The 25,285-nt window shown below is 47.1% G+C and overlaps 1 protein-coding gene across 7 annotated transcripts in view; it reads right to left on the bottom strand.

Annotated features, from left to right (window-relative positions):
- KCNAB2 (potassium voltage-gated channel subfamily A regulatory beta subunit 2) overlaps positions 1–25,285 on the bottom strand; it is a 107,674-nt gene that overhangs the window by 73,779 nt on the left and 8,610 nt on the right. The window contains exon 1 of one of the 7 annotated variants that reach the window (XM_028740462.2): positions 14,285–14,364. The exons of 4 other annotated variants lie outside the window; for them this stretch is intronic. The gene's annotated coding sequence lies outside the window, so the exon portion shown is untranslated. Of the gene's footprint in view, positions 1–13,911; positions 14,251–14,284; positions 14,365–25,285 lie in introns of those variants that run through there. 2 more of the 7 variants (XM_028740461.2, XM_077931460.1) reach the window with 2 other exon arrangements.

Below are 25,285 nucleotides of genomic sequence, written 5' to 3' on the forward strand. Positions count from 1 at the left end.
AAGATTTTTCTCATAATTCTAATGCCTCCATCTGCGTAACAGCCAGATTGACTTGCAGAAAAGTGCAAAGGGGTAGGCAGGTTCGTTCAGCAGGAGATTTCGGCTGCTAATTACTTAACTTTATGGTTAATTTAGCCCAGCGGACGAAGTGGGGAAGTTGTGCCAGAACCATCTGTGTAGATCATGAGGAGGACTAGCGACATTGAAAGGCTGTTTGTCACTTAAAAAAATAATAATTCTCAATTCAGGAAACAGATATTCTACAAGATTCAGCTTCACTTAAAAGAAGACCTTGCTTGTTTTTGTTTTTTGTTTTTCATTCCTGGTTGCGCATACACCAATGCTGATTTAGCAATCAGCGGTTGACGCATCTCTTTCTGTGTTCTCTTTTTCGTTCAGATTTTGCAAGCCCTCATTCTGTACAAATGTTTCCATTTAAAAAGAACCTTCAAAAACCCACCACGCAACTCAGTTCCCCGTTATTGCTAAAAACAGCGCAGCAATTGAGAATAAATTAACCAGGCAAGCAGCAGTATGAAAAGCATGAAAGAGGTGGGTGGTTGTGTGGGTGGGAGGAGGCATGTCAGGGGAAAGAATTAAAGCAGAAAACCATTTAAGGATTGTAACAGATTTAAGGTGCCAGGAATATCAAATTAGGAAATCTGGTGGGACTCGAGTGCTTCACCTGCCATATCACCACCGTAGATGGCCACAAGAGGGAGCTGCTGGTCCCTTAACTGCTCTTGAGCGCCATCGAGGTGGCTGGCTGAAGGAGGTATTGCACCTTGTCTGACTTAAGCGGGCTTTCTTTTTAGCTGACACAAAGGCCCAATATGGATATTGTAGAGTTGGAAAAAGGTTCAGTAAAGGGCAACAAAAATGATGGAGGGGTTTTATTGAGGCACCTATAAGGAAAGGTTACAGCATTAAGGGTGGGCATAGGCAAACTCGGCCCTCCAGCTTTGGGACTACAACTCCCATCATCCCTGACCACTGGTCCTGTTAGCTAGGGGTGATGGGAGTTGTAGTCCCAAAACATCTGGAGGGCCGAGTTTGCCTATGCCTGATATAGGGCTTTTTTGTTTGGGTTCCCAGATGTTGTTGGACTATAACTCCCATCATCCCTGAGCTCTGTCCTTGCTAGCTAGGGTGATGGGAGTTGTAGTTCAACAACATCTGGGGACCCACAGGTTGAGAAAGGCTGGCTTAGAGAAAAGAAGAGTAAGAGGCAACATAAGGCATAGAGTTCAGCTATGGAACTCCCTCCTGCAGTGATTGGCACCAACTTAGATGGTTTAAAAAAAGGATTGGGGAAATTTATGGAGGAGGATGGGGCTATCATTGGCTGCTGGACTTGATGGGCCATTGGCTTCAACCAGGAATATTTGGATGTTGAGTGCCAATATACCCTGGACCTTGCCACCCTCCAAAACTGGGCCCCCCTCCTGGCCTGTTGGAATTGTGTTCTCCGCTAAGGCTCCACTCATCACGAATTCTCCCTGCTCTCTCCTCCCGAGACAGCCAGGAGCCTGTGTCTCCAAAATAAGACACTGCTGAAACGAGGACAGAAAGCAGAACCCTGAGCAAAGGGGTTGGGTGACAGGCGGAGAGAGACTCCTGCTTCAAGGATCCTGGGTTGCGCCAAGGTGAGATCACAGGACAAAAGCAAAAACAAAACAAAACAAAAAAACCTCGCTTCTTCTTCACCGGCTCGTGTAGCTCAGAGAAAACGGAAAACGGGTCTGCAAGCCAATCTTTAGCAGCAGCAACGCACAGCTTCGAATTTCTGCAAGCAAATTTATACACGGCATCTATGGCGACACACACCCTCTCCAATTATTTTGAATTACTTAATGTATATACAACTGAATGCCTTTTTTTGTATTGCCAGGGACATCATCCCTTCTGCTGTTCCAACTCTGTTTTTATATTCTCCAACCTCCTTGGGACTTTCTGGTAAACGGTAAATACAATATTATTTAAATACATAATGATGATGATTTTCGGTTACCTGCCCCTGAGAAGCCACTTTTGCTGTTTTGTCCCCAGGGGAGATGATGGGTCGCTAGAAGTAGTTTTTTTAATATAATAATAATAATACTCCCAAACACTTAACATACATTATCTCTGCAAGCTTCACAACGGCCTCAAAAGGTAGGCCAGCATGAATTAATTCTTGCATGGAAGTTGAACGGATAAGAGAATAGTGGCTTCTCTAAAACCAGCCAGTGAGTTGGTGGTAGAGATGAGGTTCCTAGCTCACACCAGAAGGATTATTTATTTGGATCGGGCGTGATGTTTTATTGCATTACATTTTACTTTTCAAACATACTGTTAAGAGAAGAGGATGGGGGCAGAAATGGAAAGCCCGATATTTAGCATGAATAAGCAGAGTCTTTGAAACGGAAGAAGAAATCGTGCAGCTAAGCTTGCAGCTGCCATAATACAAAGGCAGGAGAATTAGCTAACCACCCAATTTTTCTGCAGTTGTGAAAAGGAAGTGCTTTCTTCTGTGATTGAGACAGACATGAGAGGTTCCAGAAAGCAAAGCAGGAGAAAAGGATGTGGCAGCCCAGTGGCAGATAATGCTGTTTTGCAGATCTATGGTGTGGCCACACTTGGTTGAAATTGGAGGAAGGGCAGTTTTTCACCCACTCTCATAACATTGAAACTTGTGGACGTACAATGAAGCCGAGTGTTGGAAGGTTCAGGACAGATAAAAGAAAGGACTTCATCACATAGCACAGAGTTAAACTGTGGAACTCACTGCCACAGGAGGCTGGGATAACCACCTACTTAGACAGCTGTAAAAGAGGGCTAGACATATTCATGGGGGAGAGGGCTATTATCCATGGCTGCTAACCACAATGGCTATGCTCTGCCTCCATGGTCAGAGGCAGCGATGCTTACAAATACCAGTTGCTAGAAACCTCAGGAGGAGAGAGTGCTCTTGAGCTCAAATCCCGTTTGCCATCTGGTTGGCCACTGTGAGAAGACGATGATGGACTAGATGGGCCCCCTTTGGCCTGATCCAGCAGGCTCGTCTTACGCTTTGCATGCAGAAGGTCCCAGGTTCAATCCTTTGCATCTCCAAGTATGGCTGACAAAGGCACTTCTCTGAAACCTTGCCCGTTAGTGTATACAGTACTGATTTAGAACCTAGGTGAACTTAAAAGAAGGACCACAGCTTAGTGGGAGAGCAGGTGCTTTGCATGCAGAAGGCCCCGGTCTCAATCCCTGGCATCTCCAGGAAGGGTTGGGATTTCCCTCTGGCAGAAATCCTGGAGAGCCATTGCCAGCTTTAAGAGGGTGACCGTGCTCCTAAATCTTCTGAAAGCATGGTCCCCCCAAGGAGGCCACTACCCATGCCCCTAGCTACTAACATGCCCCTTTAAGATCAACTGGAGACACAAATGGTATCAGACCAACAGCACCTACGTATCATGTTACGATATGGGTTAAAGCCACACGGTTTACGAAAATCAACCACCAAGCAGGAACTGAACTGACAGCAGATTGATCAGGGTATAAGAATAACCCACTGTCAATCAACAACATGTAAACAAATGTGTATGTGTGTGTGTATATATATATGTATATACATATGTGTATATGTGTGTATGTATATATTTATATGTGTGTATGTATATATATGTGTGTGTGTGTGTGTGTGTGTATATATATATATATATGTGCTTTCGTAGATTTTCACGGGTACAGGAATGCAGGTTTTGGTGTCCTCGGGTGTCTTCCCGTGTAAAAGTTGGGGTGTCTAGGCGACGTTTCGACGAGGTCTCACTCGTCATCTTCAGGCTGGTGCTTTCGGCTTCTTGTTACTGGAACAGAGCTCTGTTCCAGTAACAAGAAGCCGAAAGCACCAGCCTGAAGATGACGAGTGAGACCTCGTCGAAACGTCGCCTAGACACCCCAACTTTTACACGGGAAGACACCCGAGGACACCAAAACCTGCATATATATATATATATATATATGTGTATATGTGTGTGTGTGTGTGTGTGTGTGTGTGTGTATGTGTGTGTGTGTATATGTATATACATATGTGTATATGTGTGTATGTGTATATATATATGTGTGTGTGTATATATATATATGTGTGTGTATATATATGTGTATATATATGTAAACAAATGTGTATAGTCCCACCCTCTGCAATGCAGGAATTACAGCTAAAGAATCCCGGACAGATGTCCATCCAACCTCTGTTTAACAGCCTCCAGTGAAGGAGGGTTTCGAAAGCAGGATACCATCATGAATGCACAATAAAAAAGGAAGCCTGTAAAAGAAAAAGAAATCTTACAATGTTATAAAAGCAGTTATTTAGAATGAAACCAGAATGACTCATCCTGTTGATGTGTATATATATATGTGTGTGTGTATATATATACACACACACACACACACACACACACACACACACACACACATTATCATTAACCAGGCAGCAGGTGAAAAGGAAAGGAATGATGATGAGCCTGCCTTATTGGAAACTGGACTCTGAAATGCAAATGAATTGCAAATAACTGGGATGTTAGGACATTATAAGCAAACATACACACAAAAAACAAGCACTTCAGTGTAGTATAACTGAACTGACTAGGGGATAACTACATGGGTGCCTTTTTTAGAAAGAAATTTTGAATATAAGAGTAACCAGTCTACGCGCAAGTCAACAGAGCATGAGGCTTGTGCATCGTGACCTAGTGCTTGATTTGACCCACCTGAGGGGCGCTGGGCAATTTAATGCTGCAACCGAGAGAGGGAATCTAAAGCAGCCTTGGCCCCACTTTTGAGCTGCAATATGAACAGCAGACTACATTGCAAGGCCATCGTAAGTGATTCTGTTGTAAACTGGATGGTGTGCAGAGGAGGGTGACCAGAATGATCAAGGGTCTGGAAGCTAAGGCCTGTGAGGAATGGTTGAGGGAGATGATAATGTTCAGCCTAGAGAAGAGAAGACAGAGAGGTGATATGATGGCCACCTTCAAATATCGGAAAGGCTGTCACAAGGAAGATTGCTTTTCACTGCTCTGGAGGGTACGTCCCGAACTGGCGGATTCAAATTACAAAAAAAGGAGATTACGGCTAAACATTAGGAGGCACTTTCTGATGGTAAGAGTTGTTTGACAGGGGAACTGACTCCCTCGGAAGGTGATGGACCCTCCTTCACTGGAGGCTGTTAAACAGAGGTTGGATGGACATCTGTCCGGGATTCTTTAGCTGTAATTCCTGCATTGCAGAGGGTGGGACTAGATGAACCTTGGCGTTTCCAGCCTACACTGCAATTCTATGGTTCTATTATGCTACTCTATCTCAGAAGAATCCTTGAACCTGTAATATGGGCGTAAGTGTGGACTACAATGCAGGATTATGATTATACTTTGTCTCAGGAGTCCAAATAACTTGGCTGGTCTTGGGTTTCATATACTTGGGGTGCAGCCCCCGGCAGCAAAACCGCCTGGCTCTGCTAGTGGCTTATAGGAGGCACATGAGTATGCAATAGATGACTGAGCAGCAGCTTCCAAATTCTGCACTTTCAGAGGCTCCTTCACACATTGAAACTCCAACTCAACAGGATGAGTCATTCTGGTTTCATTCTAAACAACTGCTTTTATAACATTGTAAGATTTCTTTTTCTTTTACAGGCTTCCTTTTTTATTGCGCATTCATGATGGTATCCTGCTTTCGAAACCATTTGCACCCGTTAAAAGTTCCAGGGCAAAAACGCTGCTCGGTTTGCAATCATTGCACGCCATATACCACCCTGCCAAAACCCTGTAACTTCTTTTTTTAACAGCATGAATGTTCTGGTTTGTTTACTGCCCTGAATTTAGTTGAGCAGGGCAAGAGGTGCCCTTCGAGGTGGCACAATAATGCACTTACACCGGGGAAGCATCACAGAGCAACTATTAAAGAAGGATGACGTACCAAAGCCAAGACCATTTCCTGTGCCAACACCATTTCTGTATTGTAATGCAATATGTGAAAACCAATAAAAATAAGCAAAGAAGAAGAAGAAGAAGAAGGATGTGTGGTTGGTCCAGTATAAACGTACTGCTAGTATTGCATTCATGAATGGTGGCAGGATATAGTAAAGGTAAAGGGACCCCTGACCATTAGGTCCAGTCGTGACAGACTCTGGGGTTGCGGCGCTCATCTCGCTTTATTGGCTGAGGGAGCCGGCGTACAGCTTCCGGGTCATGTAGCCAGCATGACTAAGCCGCTTCTGGCGAACCAGAGCAGTGCACATAAACGCCGTTTACCTTCCCGCCAGAGCGGTACCTATTTATCTACTTGCACTTTGACGTGCTTTCAAACTGCTAGGTTGGCAGGAGCAGGGACCGAGCAATGGGAGCTCACCCCGTTGGGGTGATTCCAACCACTGACCTTCTGATCGGCAAGCCCTAGGCTCTGTGGTTTAACCCACAGTGCCACCCGCATCTCTTGGTGGCAGAATATATCCCCCCCCCCCCAAAAAAAAACACATCTGAAGGGGCCACACTTCATAGTGTTAAGTTTTGTTTGTATCAATTTATTGGTAAACCGCACAGGGGACCTTTTAAGAATGCAAGGAGAGCTTGCTGGATCAGGCCAACGGCCTATCTAGTCCAGCCTCCTGTTCTCACAGTGGCTAACCAGATGCCTGTGGGAAGCCCACAAGCAGGATTCGAACACAAGACTCCTCTCTCCTCCTGTGGTTTCCAGCAGCTGGTATTTAGGAGCATTGCTGCCTCCAGTTGTGGAGGCAGAGCAGAGCCTGTTGGACGTTTCAGGACAGATAAAAGAAAGAACTTCTTCATGCAGTGCATATTAAAACTATGGCACAGAGATGGCTGCCAACGTGGATGGCTTGAAAAGAGGACTGGATAAAGTCAATGACCAGTCTCTGCAATGGCTATGTTCTGCCTCTATGGTTGGAGGCCGCAATGCTTCTGAATACCACTTGCTTTGCCACCTAGAAAGTAAACCATGCTGTATCTACACACAAAAACACACACTCTGTCCATGAGAATTTCACCCAAATTTTATCTGGCCCCTGCTCATTTCTGAACACCATTATACTAGTATTATTGTTATAATTCATATTTGTATACTGCCCTATCTCCGCAGGTCTCGGGGCGGTTCACAACATAAAATCGCAACATAAAAACACAAAATATATAATAGAAATAAAAACAAGAACAAGCCAATAACCCCCCCCCCCAACACATTTATTTTCTCATTTTTATTTATACCCTGTCCATCCGACATATATAAAAACATAATAAAACTACACAGGGCTGCTTTCAGGTGTCTTCTAAAGGTTGGATAGTTACTTATCGCCTTGGCTCGGGGGTCGCGTAACTCCATACCCTCCAAGCTTTCTCTGATGAAAATAGGGACGTCCTAAGGAAAAGCAGGACGTTCCGGGATCAAATCAGAAACCAGGACAGCTTCTGTAAATCCAGGACTGTCCCTGGAAAATAGGGGCACTTGGAGGGTCTGTATTTATTATTTATTTATGAAAATAATTAGATACCACTGTTCATAAAAAAGGGGGGGGGGGCAAGGAATCCAAGCAGTTTACAACCAGTCATTAGTTCCCTGCACATTAAGTATGAATGGTGGGTAAAGTTTGCCCCTGCTGACCCGGGAGCTTCAAGTTTCTCAGCATCCTGATTTTAAGGCCATTACGGCCAGCTTCAGTTTCATCAGGTTAAAAGCTTCTGCCAAAGAAATCCAGCACGGCTACAGCTCCCTCAGAGAGAGGGGTCTTTAGGCCAAGGAGAGGGAGTGGCGAAGACGCTCTGGGTTGAAAGGCGTCATGGAAAAAGAGGCTCACAGAGACAGTGTTCTCCCTGAGTTCACTCCAGGATACGGACATATTGTTGCACAAACCGCAGTCTCCAAGTGGCGAGTGTTTTTTGGAATGAAGGTTGGCGGAGACTGTGGTGTCTTTAGTATGAATGGTTTTATTAGCACTTATATAGAAGCTGAGCCTTGGAGGGATGGGCTTACAGCTTTAATACCTCCAACCGACTTTGCTTTCTCATCCAGTTTCCAGAGAAGCACCAAGTCACAGTTCTTTGGGTCCAGTACAGAGCAAGGCCTGCCCTCCATCTTCCAACATCAACCAAAAATCACACACGGAACATCTGGCAATTGTTCTTCACCTTATGAGGTGATGTCACTTCCCATTAGGTGGGGAGAATTAACCCCCCCCAATTATCTCCATGGCAACAGATCAACATCTTTCTAACGTAAATGGCAGTACTGATCTGGCCAGGGTCTGGCTGGTTTGCTCTTATAGATTCTACTGTCACCTACGCAGGGTCACAGGTTTGGAAAGGACCCACGGGCACCATCCAGACTGACCCTCCAAAACTTAAAACACTATGAAGCTGTCTAATATCAGTCTATTTGATCTACTCTTGACTGCTAAAAGTTCTTTCCCAGCCCGAAACTTGGGGGAGATGCCTTGGACTCCAGTGCTGCCCTGCTGTGGAGAACGAGATCGTCTTGAGATGACCATGCTGTAAGATCTGGACTTACTCCATCTAAATTCAGGTGTAAATAGGTGACTAAATCGTATTTCCTTAAAGCTACGACAGCCTCGGCCGTGTCTTCAATTCTTCAAAGGAGCACAGACCCTGCTTGGCAGAGATTGGGATGTTGTTTGGGGTATTTTTCAAGAGAGAAACAGGTACAGTGGTACCTCGGGCTACATACACTTCAGGTTACAGACTCCGCTAACCCAGAAATAGTACCTCGGGTTAAGAACTTTGCTTCAGGATGAGAACAGAAATTGTGCTCCGGTGGCGCAGCAGCAGGGGGAGGCCCCATTAGCTAAAGTGGTGCTTCAGGTTAAGAACAATTTCAGGTTAAGAACGGACCTCTGGAACAAATTAAGTACTTAACCCGAGGTACCACTGTACTCACCCAAACCATCTCCTTTCCAAGGGAGAAGTGAGTGGTGGGAAGGGATGAGTTAGGGACTTTGGGGGAGACCCCTGCCCAGGCCCATGCAGAGCTTGTATGAGGCTTGGGGCAGGAGTCCCGGATCAGCTGGCACGGGGCATTCTTGGCATGGCAGTGTAATTCTGGCAGGCCCCTGGTGGTGCCCACCTCCCCCCAGCTGGCTTAGCCCTCTGAGGTCATAGGTAAATGTACCCAGCTGCCCTCCTGCCTCTGTATGGGTCTTGCCCCTGTCCCAAACCTTAACCGCCTCTAAGATTCAGCAGCCTGCACATAAATGAAGCCTGATTCCTTCTGCCAAGGGTCCTATCCCAGCAGAGCTTCCCAAGGCAACAAATATGGAGACAAAAGCATGCTCACTGATAGCCATTTTTATATTCTGACCCTAGCGGGGAGGAGGCTGGCATGGAGATAAGTCAGCATCCAATTCAACACCAGCTGGACTTTTTTGGGGTTTACCTCTTACACAGGATGTGAATACTTAATGCAATTCCTCGCTCACAGGAGGAAACTTAACAAAGGTATTAGAATCTTCTCTTTGCCAGCTGAATGGGAGCCAGCAGTGTGATGCTGCTGCTAAACAAGCTAATGCAATCTTCGCTGCATTAACAGAAGCAGAGTTGTCCAGCTCACAAGGAGTAATAACTCCACTCTGTTCCGTGCTAGTCAAGCTGCAATCTGGAGGGCTGTGCCCAGCTCTGGGCACTGTATTTTAAGAAAGATATTGACAATATACAGTGGTACCTCGGGTTACAGACGCTTCAGGTTATAGACTCCGCCAGAAATAGTACCTCGGATTAAGAACTTTGCTTCAGGATGAGAACAGAAATCGTGCAGCAGCGGCATGGTAGCAGCGGGAGGCCTCATTAGCTAAAGTGTTAAGAACAGTTTCAGTTAAGAACGGACCTCCAGAACGAATTAAGTTCTTAATCCGAGGTACCACTGTACTGCACGTTCTTCGGTGGGGATTGGGGGGGGGGTTGGTCAAGCAGGACGGGGGGGGGGGGAATAAGAAAATCAGAATGGATCAGAATGGAGCCGATGGATCAGGTCAATTGTCCAGCATCCCGTTCTCAAAGTGGCCAACCGGAAGCCCCAGTGGGAAACCTGCAAGCAGGATCCGAGCCCAAGAGCCCTCTCCTCTCTTGCAGTTTCCAGCAACTGGTATTCAGAAGCATTGTTGCCTCTGACAGTGGAAGCAGAACATAATCATCATGGCTAATAGCCTTTGATGGCCCTCTGCTCAAGGAATTTGTCCAATCCTCTTTTAAAGCCAACTGAGTTTTCTTTCTTTTGTGCACAACTACGAAGCTCTGTTTTCCTTGTATGGGCATGTTTCGTTACTTGAATTTAAAAATCAATTTTTAGAAAAGCCATCCATTGACTCCTGTGGAAGTAAGTTCCGTAGCTGAACTCTGCACTGTGCGATAAAGGCCTTTCTTTTTATGTGCCCTGAATCTTCCATTTTATCCATGCCATGCAAAGCTCTACAAACCTCTACTTTAGTTGAGATTCCTCAGTTACAGGGAGTTGGAAAAAAATGACCCCAAGGAGTCCCTTCCAACAATTCTATGGTTATGCTCTCTCCCTGCTCCCTAGATCATTTTGGTTGCTTTTCTCTGAACCTTTTCCAAATCTACAATACCCTTTTTGAGGTGACTTGACCAGAGCTGTGTGCAGTAGTCCAAACGCAGTTGCACTATAGATTTGTAAAACAGCTTTAATATATTGGCAGCTTTATTTTTCAATTCGTTCCCTGAAGATCCCTAGCAGGGGAGATCCCTTTTTACACCACTGCTGCTCATTAGTCCTGTGAAAGAGCTGGGCATGTTACTCTTTCCTGGAGAAGAGAAGGAGGGGCATGGTAGATCTCTAGGGTGCTGTCATGCCACAAAAGACAGGGTAAAGATTTCAGCTCAGCAGTAGCATAAACTTTGGCCCCACTTGCCCTATACAGTGGTACCTCGGGTTAAGAACTTAATTTGTTCTGGAGGTCCGTTCTTAACCTGAAACTGTTCTTAAACTGAAGCACCACTTTAGCTCATGGGGCCTCCTGCTGCCACCGCTGCATGATTTCTATTCTCATCCTGAAGCAAAGTTCTTAACCCGAGGTACTATTTCTGGGTTAGTGGAGTCTGTAACCTGAAGCGTCTGTAACCTGAAGCATCTGTAACCCGAGATACCACTGTATATTGAAAGCAATATCCCACCACTAGAAAAAGCTACAGCTTCCACTGAAGAATCATGGGAAGTGTAGTTTCTTAACGGTGGTTAGAGTTGCTAGAAGACACTCCCATTAGTTTATAGAAAAGATAAGGAAGAGAGGACACATGTTGGAAGTTTATAGAATTATGCCTGGCATGGAGAAAGCAGACAGACAAAAGGTTTTCCTCCCTCTCTCATAAGACTAGAACTTGTGGACCTGAATGTTGGAAGATTCAAGACGGACAAAAGTAAGACCTTCTCCATGCAGCACCTCCATGCAGTTTAATCTATGGAACTCACTGCCACAGGAGGAGTGATGGTCATCCACTTGGATGGTGGACAGTAGTAGCCATGATGGCTATGCTCTGCCTACACAGCTGGAGGCAGCAGTGCTTCTGAATACCAGTTGCTGGAAACCACAGGAGGGGAGAGGGCTCTTGTGCTTGAATCCTGCTTATGGGTTTCCAAATGGGGGCAACTGGTTGGCCAGTGTGAGAACAGGATGCTGGACTAGATGGGCCATTGGCCTGATCCAGTAAGCTCTTTTTATGTTATGTTCACTTTCTTCATGTCTCTAAAATGCCATTGAATAATTAGGACACTCTCTCCTCCCTACAGCACCTTATTTTATCCTCACGGTTGCTTTTGCTCTTGAATATTAGAGGGCTGGTGGGGAAATTGTTGTCTTCCTACTGGTACCCAACAGAATTATCCCATCCTTCCGGCTAAGAGGCTAACTGTGTAATTGAAATGTCACTAGGCAGAAATTTCTCTTGCATGCACCGATCTTCCATCGCAAACTCATTTTCTCTGAGCTGAGAAATGGCGGGACGTCAAGCCAAGCCAAAAATATCTAGCAGAAGCTGGGAATTACAGAAGCATGAATTTTAATAAGTGGGAAGAAAAGCTGCTTTCTCCCCATGGGCACATCAGGAAGTCATCGCTCCTTGACTGTGGCCAGAGTGTTGGCAACAACTGCAGCTTACAGAAGGAAGTTCACACGGAGCTCAGAGCACTGGTCTATGTAGCAGCCTCCTCTATCCCCCTTTTCAGAACCCCTCCAGTTAGCAAAAAGCAAACAGAGGGATACACACCACCCATAATGCAGAATTTAGAAAGTCCCAGGTTGAGTTCCGGGCAGCTCTAGGTAGGACCGGGAAAGCCCCATCCGAAAACCTGGAGGGCCACTGCCTGTCAGTGTAGCCAGTACTAAGATAGACAGAGGACTGCTTTTACACTGTAGAAAGGAGTTTCCTATCTTTCATATTGTGCTGTGATTAAAACAGCGAACTGCGCTCAAAACTAAAAAATTGGGTACCGAAATGAAACAGGCAAACCTTAGCAGATCTATGGCAACATGCGAATTCCACAGTCCAAAACTGGAAATTGCTCTTTTCTTGTTTTTGTTGGCGCAGTCACCCCCCGCAGCTCCCCACTGCCCTGCCTGCACCCTAAACTGGTCCCACTGAGCGCTCTGCCAGCAGCCTCTCTCAAAGTGGTGCACTGTGACGTCCGCTGCCCCTCCGCAATCAGGGCCACCAACCCTTCTCAGCAGTTTCCTTCGCCGCTGCCTTGCGTTACAGAATCCTAGCTGTTCCCCATCCTATCCTTTTCCTTTCAAAGTGCAATTAATTTCAGGGCAGAGACGAAACACTTGTGCCTGACAGATCACCCTCCTCTCAGATGCACTGCAGGTGATGTTCAGGCAGCTGCGTCTCCCCCCACCGATTGATTTCAACCCAGTCCTTTCTTCACTTCCACCCTCAGCTTTTGGCAGCACCGGAGGAAAACCACAAGAGAGTAGAGAGAACAAAGGGCAGAGGAGAATCTGTGTGCTAAAATGTCCCCTTCCTTTAAAAAACCCCCACAAAAAAAACAAAACAAAACAGAATCCACTTTGTTTTCCTTGCACCAGAAAAAGGGGCAGCCTAGTTTTTCTAGCTAGATACCATGGAAACGGCTATGCCGATTAGCTGGTCAACCTGGAAACACACGGGCCGGGGAATTAACCGCAAACTATGAGCTGCAACGAAGGAGAGGTTTCTTCTGCCTGTGGCAGCACATCGGTCCCGCATTCCACCTCTTCAATGGTCCTAAAAGAATGTGGGGTTTGATGCTGCAAGGAACATAGACTGCAGAAAATAATGGGGGAAGGAGTTAATAACAGCTATTGGCGGTACCATGGGGGAAGGACTTTACGGGGGCACTCCAGGGAATGTGTGTATGTGTGTCCACAAGTGCATGTTTTGGAGAAAGCAAAAGAAAACACGTTAAAGAGCAAAACCACTACCTCCCCCTCCCCAAATCCATTAAGCCCCAGATTCTAAAATAAGCCAAGTCCACTATTTGGGTTCTGCCTTTTGTCTTTCAAAGAGGCCAGCCTCCTCTGCCTCTTTGGTTGCTTCCTAGAAGCCCCACAGAGGCTGCAGCCCTCTATACATGCTTCCAGGGGAGCGAGTTCCCTTGAACCCAACGGGACACGCTCTTTCTGATGAAACATGCATAGGATTTCCCAAGAGCCCAGCAAAAGCACCCGGGCACACACCGGCTTCCTGTCGCCCTGCATCTGCCGGAGAGAGAAGTGAGCTCAAGGAGAAATCGTCGCCTGCAGCAAAGAAAGGAAATTGGGGAGGCGGGCGGAGGAGAGAGCTTCCAAAACAGGGGAGGGAGAGAGGTCACCCCAGAAGTCAAAGGGAATAAGAGGGAGAGAGAGAGAAAAAAACGCACACCTACCTTAGATGTTGTCGCTTCTTTTCTAGACCGGCAGTCAAGAAAAAAAGCAAGCGGCAAAGTAAAGGAGACGCGGGCGATGGATCTAGCAAGCAGGCATGGTGGAAAAAATGAAATAAGCCAGACGGGTGGATGGAAGAGCAATTGGGGAGGGGGGAGGGCAGGGCAAAAAAAGAACAGAGAAAGGTGTTCTCTTTCTACCCCATTCCTTTCCAGGTTCTAGACAGGCAACTTATTTATTTATTTAGTATGGGCAGAGAGAGAGAGAGAGAGAGAGAGAGACACGAGCCGAAATCCATTTGGCAGTGCGTGGGCAAGAGAGATGCAGCCCCCTCCCTTCCCCTCTCTCTCACTGCCGCAACAGCCTCGTTTGTACCTTCAAAGCCTGAGTCAGCAGGAATCTGCTCTGCCAGCCATCGCATTGGCAGCTGATGCTGTTTTTGTAAATTCTGCCTCCCCCCCCCCCCCACTCCTGACACACTACTCCTCCCGGATTGCGGCTAAATGTGGAGATGGTTTGCTCCGGAGGCGTCTGCTGATTAATTGTGTGGGCATCGGAACACGGCAAAGAGGAGAGCCCCCACCCCACCCCCGTGCGGCTGCGAGACAGGTGTCGCAATGGTCAGGTGATGGGGAGTTGGGTGGGCAGGCGGGGGGGTGGGGGGTGGCAGCAGTTAGCTGCTCCCAAAAGTTCAGATTTATCTCAGGGTCAAGATCCGGAGGATGTGGGAGCAGAGGCGAAAGAAGACACTGTTGGCTCCATCCTCTGGAGACAGGCCAAGGGACAATGGGATTAAACCTACCAATGAGGCAGATTTAGGTAAAACTCCTGGCAAAAAAAATCTCCAGGCTAGCCACTGACGTTTTGGCAAAGTCCAAGTCAGTCCAACTGGCCTAACTTGCCAGAACTGTCTCCTCTGCCTCAAAGGGCTTCTCCAGGGTCTTGGGCAGAGATTGTACCTGGAATCTCCTGCATGCAAGGTGTGGGGTCAACCTACAGGGGATGGAAAGAACACCAGGTTCAAGGTGCTTGCACAGTATTTATTTATACAAACAACTTGGGTCCAGGATACCTCAAAGACTGCTTGATCCCTTATATCACTGCTTGATCAGTGAGGTCTTCGGGGGAGTCACAATTAGTGGTCCCCCATGGCTTGGATGCATGGTTCGTAGCAACCAGGAACTGTGCTGGGTTCAGTATTGTGGGTCCAGTTTTATGGCACCCCCTTCAAGCTGAGGCCAAACAGACCCTTGCCCTTACGGAATACACACACACACACACACACACACACACACACACACACCCCAGCAGGCATTTTAACTGAATTCTGGTTTTACAGTTTTAACTCCTGTTTAGTTTCATTTTATTTACTTCTCCCATACTGCAATTAAGTGGCATATAAACGGTTGAATTAAATAAAAATACTTGAAAACAAAGTGAGCAACTCACACATTTCCCTTCTGTGAAAAACAACAGAAATCTCAAAATATGTATGCAAACGTTTAGGTTTTTTTTTATTTAAAAAAGCATTTAAACACATGTTTCCCTTTCAAAAGACACATGCAAAATCCATATTTTGCTAGATTTAAGCTACTGATGACAATTAACAGAAGCATGAAATCTGCTGGGTGCCTCAACTCTGGTCTGCACATTAGCCCAAGAGGTGCAGATCAGGATGTTTGTTTCCCTTTCAAAAGACACATGCAAAATCCATATTTTGCTAGATTTAAGCTACTGATGACAATTAACAGAAGCATGAAATCTGCTGGGTGCCTCAACTCTGGTCTGCACATTAGCCCAAGAGGTGCAGATCAGGATGTTTGTATCCACAAAGATAAAATTCATTGGGCAAAAGTCACCCATACAGCAAAATCCTTATACCTGTTTGCTCAGAGGTAAGTCCCACCATGCTCCAATAGATTTACTGCCACGTGTAGGCAAAAGATTGCAGGCCAAATTAACATTCCCTCCCAGCCTAGCAGGTCTTTTCCTGGTACTTTCAGTGACACAGTAGTAGCAGAGCTTTTGGGTTGCTCTCCATTGCTCTTTAGCACCACCATTGTGGATGGTCAGTGGGGTGCACTGCAGCTTAGCAGAGGTCAGGTGACTCCAGGGACCAATGGAGATCCACTTGGTGGTATAAAGCACCTGACTCTGGGCTAGGTCTTGCATGTAAGCTGCTTAGGGTTGTAGACAACTAACTCAGGGCAGACCCGCAAAAATTAACCGAGGTCCATTAATTCCAGCAACTCGCCTCTGAGTAGAACTAGCACTGAATGGAACCCTTAAGTGTTCAGGTACAAACTGAGCCACTTGCGGACTCTCCATCCTTACAAACCTGAATGCTTGATTCCTGGTTTGGACTATACTACTGCATCATCATCATCAATCATGATGATGATGATGGTGCTACCTGCTGCAGTGGTACTTGCTTGCCTCCAGACAACTGGCTTTTCAAGCAGAATCCTCTTTAACAATCCCACTTTTGTATTGTTGGGCCCTAAGTGTGGGTGGTGCTGTGGTCTAAACCACAGAGCCTAGGGCTTGCTGATCAGAAAGTCGACGGTTTGAATCCCTGCGATGGGGTGAGCTCCCGTTGCTCGGTCCCTGCTCCTGCCAACCTAGCAGTTCAAAAGCACGTCAAAGTGCAAGTAGATAAATAGGTACCGCTCCGGCGGGAAGGTAAACAACGTTTCTGTGTGCTGCTCTGGTTCGCCAGAAGCGGCTTAGTCATGCTGGCCGCATGACGCCGGCTCCCTCGGCCAATAAAGCGAGATGAGTGCCGCAACCCCAAAGTCGTCCGCAACTGGACCTAACAATCAGGGGGTACCTTTACCTTTTAAGGCGAAGACAGGAGGCTGTGTTATACAGAGCCAGACAACTGGTGCCCCCAATTCAGTATTGCTCACACTGACTTGCAGAGGCTTTCCAGAGATTCTCCCCCAGCCCTAGCTGTGTTTGAACCTGGGATTGTAGAGCTAAGTCCCTAAGGGGCTTAGCAAAGGAGCTGGAATGCCCACCCTCTTCTGACCTTTCCACAATGTGGTGACTATCCTGTTTGGAGGAAAACATTGCTCATCATGCATATAGGACTTTTTAGTTCAGAGAAAGGGTAAAAGGTGACATGACAGAAGTTCCTAAAATTATACGTGGCATGGAAGAAGTGGATAGAGAAAAATTTTTCTCCCTCTCTCATAGCACTGGGACTTGGGGACATCCAATGAAGCTGAATGTCAGAAGGTTCAAGACAGATAAAAGAAAGGACTTCTTCACGCAGCACATTGTTAAACTGTGGAACTCCCTCCTACAGGAGGAAGTGATGGTTACCAACTTGGATGGCTTTAAAGGAGGACTGGACAAATTCATGGAGCATTTCAGTGGCTACCAGTCATGATGGCTGTACTCGTGTCTCCATGACCGGAGGCAGCAACGCTTCTGAGTACTATTTGATGCAAACTGCAGGAGGGGAGAGTCAGTCCTCTTGTGCCTGAATACTTGTTGCGGGATTCCCATTGGGGCATCTGGTCAGCCACTGTGAGAACAGGATGCTGGACTCAATGGGCCATTGGCCTGATCCAGCAGACTCTTCTTGTGATCCACCAGCAACCAGCGTCCGAGGAGAATGATGCCCTTTCCGCTGCGTTCTCCACCAGGCTCACTCCTATTTTCTGGGGACATCTTGCCTCACCTCATGTGACCTTGCTGCTCCAACCCCCTTTCGCCAGCTCTGACACTACACCAGCCTTCAAGCAAAGAGGCAAAATGGCCTGGAGCCAACACTGCTCTCTACCTCAAGAGACCTTTCGACACGTGAGACCCATCTGCTCCCTGCTAATTGCCTTCCACTTCCTTCGCCACTGCCCAGCGGTTCCTCCAAGTGGTTTGGAGGAGAAAAAATGGCCAAGTAATTAAATTGCTCTTGACTTCAAGGCAAGAGGTGTAGCAGCTTCACTGTGGGCCAACTCTCTCTGCTGGGGGTAGCAGAGAGCAATTATATTGATGGACGGTGAAACCTTACAAGCCAAGTGTTTACATAAAGAGGTTAGAAGCTCAGAGAATGTGGGAGTCCTTTTTGGTGGCCTAGAGGGGATGTTGATGAAGATAACTAGACAAGGGCCTAGAAGACACCAAGTGGAGATTTGCCCCACCACCAGAGTCACCAACTCCTCCTCTCTCTGCTTATCTTTTGATCAAAGCAAAGAACTCCAAGACATAAGATAAGGAGAACATAGAAGATGGATAAGGGAAATAGCTACCATTGCTTTGCCGTTTGCCCAAATGGATGCCTAAGCCATGACCTGCTTCCCGCCTCTTGGGAAGCTGAGATCCCTGCCAGACGGCACGATACACACTGGACCGTCTTGAAAGTCCCTGTGGGCACCTGTTACTCAGCAACACCCTTAGCTCATGCCACCTTGGGGAATTCCCAAGATGCAAGAGGGTGCATTTAACGCTCTGCAGTCTGTCGGCTGCTCACAAGGTTGTCAAGCCTCTCTGCCAAATCCTGAGAGGTAGAGAAGAAAAACCAGGTTCTGTTGCCACATCTCTCTCACTGGCTATGTCCAGCGGAGGGGAGCCTTTTTCAGACCAAAAGCCACATTCTGTTGTGGGCAATCTTGAGAGGGGGTGGTACTTAAGAAGATCCTGCTGGATCAGGCCAATGGCTCCTCTAGTCCAGCACAAGAGCCCTCTCTCCCTCCTGTGGTTTCCAGCATCTGGCATTTCTGCCTCCAACTGCGGAGGTAGAGCATAGCCATTGTCTCTAGTAGCCATGGGTAGCCCTCTCCTCCATGAATTTGCCCAGTCCTCTTTTAAAACCATCCAAGTTGGTGGCCATCACTGCCTCCTGGCAGAGAATGTCAGTGGTGGGTGCAGTCCAGAGAAGAAGAAGAAGAGTTTGGATTTGATATCCCGCTTTATCACTACCCGAAGGAGTCTCAAAGCGGCTAGCATTCTCCTTTCCCTTCCTCCCCCACAACAAACACTCTGTGAAGTGAGTGGGGCTGAGAGACTTCGAAGAAGTGTGACTAGCCCAAGGTCACCCAGCAGCTGCATGTGGAGGAGCGGAGACGAGAACCCGGTTCACCAGATTACGAGTCTACTGCTCTTAACCACTACACCACACTGGCTCTCAGAGGCCAAAGTAGGTGAAGCAGTGGATACAGCTCTTACCCTTTATTTATTTATTTTAACAGAACTTAATATACTGTTGGTTATAATTAAACCTCTAGGGTTTATAGTCTAGACGCGCAAAAGTCAAGATCTCTGTCTCTTTCTCTCTCTAGCTACACACACACACACACACACACACACACACACACATATCCTTTGTCACCCAACCATCCGTCCCAGCTGAGAAAAAGGATCATTCCCGTGGGACCCACTTTGGGGTGAACATGACAAGCCCAGGTTTGTGTTTTGTTGCTCCTGGCATGGCCAGGGGTGGGGAATGAGCAAAGCGGGGTGGCCTTTTTGAGCAGCCTGCACAAACATGCTACTTGTTCCCATTAAACCATGGTTACATGTTAGCTATGGTGTAACATGGCATGCAAAGTAGGGCAATGACAGGTGCTGACCTGAAAAGTGTTGTGTGGCTTTCTTCCCATTACTGTACAGAGGAGAAATGTATGCTCCAAAACAAGCTGCTGCGTCTGAAGCGTTATAATCCTACAGTTCATCTTGTGGGTCAGTCCGTGTACTAAAATTAGGAGGCTTCTGAATGGCACTGTACAAATGTTTGTGACTTCTTCATTTAGAGATAAGGTAAGTAAGGTGACATGACCGCAAGAGGGGAGATTGCTCTTGAGTTTTGGTCCTGCCTTCTGGTTCTCCCATTGTGGGGCATCTGGGTGGTCATAGAGAGAATACGATGATGGACAAGGTGGGCCACTGGTCTGATGCAGCATGCTCTTCTTGTGGACTTACATTCTTCTGATAGAAGTTTATAAAATTATGAATGGCATGGAGAAAGTGACTACAGAGAGGCTTTTCTCCATACTAGAACTTGTGGACATCTAATGAAGCTGAATGTCCGAAGATTCAGGACAGATACAGTGGTACCTCGGGTTAAGAACTTAATTCGTTCCGGAGGTCCGTTCTTAACCTGAAACTGTTCTTAATCTGAAGCACCACTTTAGCTAATGGGGCCTCCTGCTGCTGCCACCGTGCCGCCGGAACACGATTTCTGTTCTCATCCTGAAGCAAAGTTCTTAACCTAAGGTACTATTTCTGGGTTAGCGGAGTCTGTAATCTGAAGCATCTGTAACCTGAAGCGTATGTAACCTGAAGTCTATGTAACCCGAGGTACCACTGTAAAAGAAAGCATTTCTTCATGTTCACGTATGGAACTCACTCCCTGCAAGAGGTTGTGCCGGCCACCAACTTTGGATAGCTTTAAAAGAGTTTTGGACAAATCTATGCAGGAGAGCTGTTGGTGGCTACTAGCTGTGATGGCTATGCTCTGCCTCCACAGTTGGAGGCTGTGATGCTTCTGAAGAGGGCCAGCCCAAGACATTTTGGTGCCTAAGGCGAACCACAAAATGGTGTTCCCATTTCAGGGAAGATGGGGTGTGTGAAGATCTACATCAGAAACAAGGTGGGGAATAAAGATCTACACTGGGAACAAGGGCGGGAGGAGACCAGCAGTGCCTCCTATTCACCAAGAGGCCGCTGTAGATGTGGCATTGGGGTGGGGCCTGCGGAGATGGCAGATCTGGTCTCTAAGGAGCATGCCACAGCAGTGGCATCAGCATCAGATGATGCGTTCCTTGGAGGCCAGATCTGCAGCCTCTGTGGATTCTGCTGCCTGAGGCAGTCACCTCATCTTGCCTCATGGGTGGGCCAGACCTGCTTCTGAATAACATTTGCTGGAAGACACAGAGAGAGTGTTCTGGCTCTCAGGTTCTGCTTGTGGGTCTCCTATTGGGGCATCTGGTCAGCTACTGTGAGAAGAGGAAGCAGGACTAGATAGGCCCCCTTTGGCCTGACCCAGCAGGCTCTTCTTATGTTCTTACTGTCCATCTGCCAAACATGGCTGTGCTACTTTTTACCTGGTAGGTGGGGGGGAGGAGAGACTTACACTACTTTGGGAAGTGGAAAGTGCAGAAGCTCCCCACCCCCACCCCTGAGCGTGCTGATAACCAGAGCATTAATGCTGCAAGGCCCATTCTTCCCGTTCCGCACTAGCAAACTGCACCAGCTGAGCTGCTCCAGCAGAGCTTTTTGCTCTGCTCCCAATCAGCACCAAACGCAGCAACTCAGCAAGAATTTCCCATTATGCTTCAGCAGGGACTTTGGCACCTGGATGACTCAGCGGACAGGCCCCTGGCGACTCTGGAGCCAGGGAACATTTGGCGTTCTCACACAGCCGCACGCACGCACAGACACAGTCACCCGCTGCCTTTTAAGGGGCACAGCCACTGCAATTATTTGGAGGATCAGGTGAGCTTGTGAGGGGTGTAGGGGGGTCCTAGCTCAACTGCTGGCAGGGAAGTGCTCTATTGCTCAGGTCCTGCTTGAGTTTCCCATAGGGTGGCTACTGTGGGAACAGGGCACTGGGCAAGGTGTGCCACTGGCCTGATCCAGCAGAGTCTTCTTATATTCTAATGAGAGCATCAGCTTTGCATGCAGAAGGTCCCAAGTTCAATATCCGGCACTTCCCATTAAAAGCCATCTCATGATGGGAAAGGTGCTTCTCTGCTTGAGACTCTGGAGAGGTGATAGTTCTCAGAGTAGACAATAAAGAGCAAGATGGACCAACGTCCCGACCTAGTATACCGTATTTTTCGCTCTATAAGACGCACCAGACCACAAGACGCACCTAGTTTTTGGAGAAGGAAAACAAGAAAAAAAATATTCTGAATGTCAGAACCCAGAACAGCAAGAGGGATCTCTGTGCAGTGAAAGCAGCAATCCCCCTTGCTGTTCTGGCTTCTGGGATAGCTGCGCAGCCTGCATTCGCTCCATAAGACGCAGACACATTTCCACTTACTTTTTAGGAGGGAAAAAGTGAGTCTTATAGAGCAAAAAATACGGTAATTCAGGTTCCTTTGCTCTCCTTATGTTAGTTACCTGCAGTGCTATTTTTTTCTAGAACAATAATAAATAATAATAATAAATTTTATTTATATCCCGCCCTCCCCAGCCGAAGCCGGGCTCAGGGCGGCTAACAACACCAAAATAGTGCGACATTAAAAACATTATAAAAATTAATTAAAATCAAGATTGATGGCAGCCATAAAGTTTTGTAAAGGTTGCCAAAGGAGGGAGTCAGGCTGCGCCCAAACCAAAGGCCTGGCGGAACAGCTCTGTCTTGCAGGCCCTACGGAAAGATGTCAAGTCCTGCAGGGCCCTTGTCTCTTGTGACAGAGCATTCCACCAGGTTGGAGCCGCAGCCGAAAAGGCCCTGGCTCTAGTTGAGGCCAGCCTAACCTCTCTGTGGCCTGGGACCTTCAAGGTGTTTTTGTTTGAAGACCGTAGGTTCCTCTGTGGGGCATACCAGGAGAGGCGGTCCCGTAGGTACGAGGGCCCTAGGCCGTATAGGGCTTTGAAGGTTAAAACCAGCACCTTAAACCTGATCCTGTACTCCACCGGGAGCCAGTGCAACTGGTATAGCACCGGATGAATGTGATCTCTAAGCGAAGACCTCGTAAGGAGTCTCGCTGCGGCATTCTGCACCCGCTGGAGTTACAAGAGGTGCCAGAACTCACCACAAACTTCTGCTTTGTTAGAATGGCAATGGCACCCAGTGAAGAAAATGCTAATTAATTTCCATATGTTATTGGACTCAAACCCCCAACACAAATAGTCAGTGGTCAGGGACAATGGGAGCTAGAGTCCAACATTATCTGGAGGGGCACATGTCCCGTCCCCCCCGATTTAGCTGCCTCCCTATTTTCTGCTTTGCAATTGTGCCTTCAAAGAAACTCACACCCATCTCTGACTCCCTCCCTTTGAGTAATTCCATCCATGGGATCTGACCCAGTATTTCTTTAAATTTGCTGAAATCAGCTTTCCTGGGTACACAGCTGACTACACTCAGCTTTCCCATTTCTCCGTATCACGATTCCCAAGATGAACCGAGTCATTTCCACCCCAAATCCCCACTATCTCATCTTACTTATCAGATTGTTTGTTAATTTTATTTACAATATTTATTTTCTGGCTTTCATCTCAGGACAGATCAGATAGGAAGCCCATGACGCCCAGTAAGACCATTCATAGGAGCCAACTCTTAGGTGCTTCAACAGTTTCCCCAATAAAAATATATGAGGGGGGCTGGGCCCCCTCAAAGTTGATGGGCATTGCCATTCAAATGGTGTGCATGCACTGTGTCATGTGATTGATTATGCGGGGTGGGGCTTACCTGCCCTCCCATATTTTATTCAAGTTGGCACCTCTGAGACCAGTGGTCCATTTAGGTCTATGCTGTATTCCCCAGTATTCCTTAACCTTTCTAGAGCTGAACCCACCTCAGACCCAAACCACAGAGCCTAGGACTTGCCGATCAAAAGCCTAGGACTTGCCGATCAGAAGGTCAGCGGTTCGAATCCCCGCAACAGCGTGAGCTCCCGTTGCTGGGTCCCTGCTCCTGTCAACCTAGCACTGCGAAAGCACGTCAAGGTGCAAGTAGATAAATAGGTACCGCTCCGGCGGGAAGGTAAACGGCGTTTCCGTGTGCTGCTCTGGTTCGCCAGAAGCGGCTTAGTCATGCTGGCCACATGACTCGGAAGCTGTACGCCGGCTCCCTCAGCCAATAAAGTGAGATGAGCGCTGCAACCCCAGAGTTGGCCATGACTGGACCTAATGGTCAGGGGTCCCTTTACCTTTAAGTTTGGGAAATACTGATTTAAATGCAATCACAAGTCCCTGGTTTGAATCTTGACACTCTTATGTGAACTGCCTCCTCACTGCAATGTAAAACAGGACAACAGCATTACTCTCCCTTACAGGATTGTTATTAAGTTTTATTTTGATAATTTTATGTGAGCATGCTAAAGCACTGGATCACGGGCAGCCAACCTAGTCCTCTCCAGATGTTGATGGACTGTAGTTCCATTACCCTGACCAGCTGGGGCTGACTGGAACTGGAATCCAACATCTGGAGAAGAGCAGGTTGTCTGTCCCTGCAGTACAATAAATGCTAAATATAATAGCAACAGCAATGAATAAAAATGACAAATCAAATAAGTCCCTGAAAACCCAAGCAGTTGACTGATTTTTTTTAAAGCCATTATCTCAGTCTACAAACATGCCCAAGTTATTCCTAATTAAACAAATTCACTCATAACAGAAAGAGAGGTCTGGTGCCAGCAAAATTGGCATAGAGGAGATCTAGGCATTGGACTGAAAATGAGCAACAGCTTTCAAAATGTCAGAGACAGAAGACTCCACAGGGAGGAAGGAAAGGGAAAGAGAGATTTATGCACCCACATACTTTACTCATTAGGATTTTAGTAAAATGGTAAGCATTCTTTGGCAAATAATCACATTTTCCCCCAATCAACTTCCCCTGCACAGTTTTGTACATTATTTTCTTACTAATGTGTGGATTTTTAGCCACACTTCCCCCTAGCATGCACATAAGTTGGAGAACTGTAATGCAAAGTGTAAATTTCGAAGAACTGCTGCGTTCCAATCCATCTATTGTTTCCTCAGCTGTGATTTAGGGAGGTCTTCATTTAAATGCGAACCAAACTTAAGTCTCTCCCATATCCCTAAGGGTGGAACATAGGAAGCTGCCTTATACTGAGTCAAACCACTGGTCCATTGAGCTCATCATAGACGGCAATGACTGGCAGGATTTTAAGCAAGAGTCTCTCCCAACCCTACCCGGATATGTCATTGGGGACTGAACCAAGGACCTTCTGCTTGCAAGGCAGAAGCTGTGCTATTGCTCTATGGTGGTGGAAGATAAATTATCCAAGATTCTAAGGACTCTTCTTTGCCAGACGCAGAAGCCCTTGCTCCCTCTCTTTCCCTGCCTCCCTAGCAGATATCCAAAGCTACATTGATGTACTCGATCCATCAATGCTGATGCATCCCAATAACACTCTGCCAAGCAGCCCACCCACGTACCTGGAAAGCACACACCCATCGCAGTCAGCATTCCCAGGGCTCTTCACCTCAGAAATATCTCTGCTGCCCAGCTGCAAGCTCTGCCGAGTCAGAGTTTCCTGAATCAATGCAATCAACTGAACCGCGGGAGCTCTTTTCATGTTTCATGAAACCTGGTACCCAAAGCCTGGAGAAAAGCCTTATTGGCCCACAATGTCACCTGTTTCGCATTCAAGAAGGCCTAGATTCAATCCCTGGCATTGCCAAAGATCTCTCCAGCTGAAAAGCTAATCCAGCTCATTCCCCCCCCCCCCTTTCTGA

The sequence above is a fragment of the Podarcis muralis genome, chromosome 7 (assembly GCF_964188315.1).
Source record: "Podarcis muralis chromosome 7, rPodMur119.hap1.1, whole genome shotgun sequence".
Taxonomy (NCBI): domain Eukaryota; kingdom Metazoa; phylum Chordata; class Lepidosauria; order Squamata; family Lacertidae; genus Podarcis; species Podarcis muralis.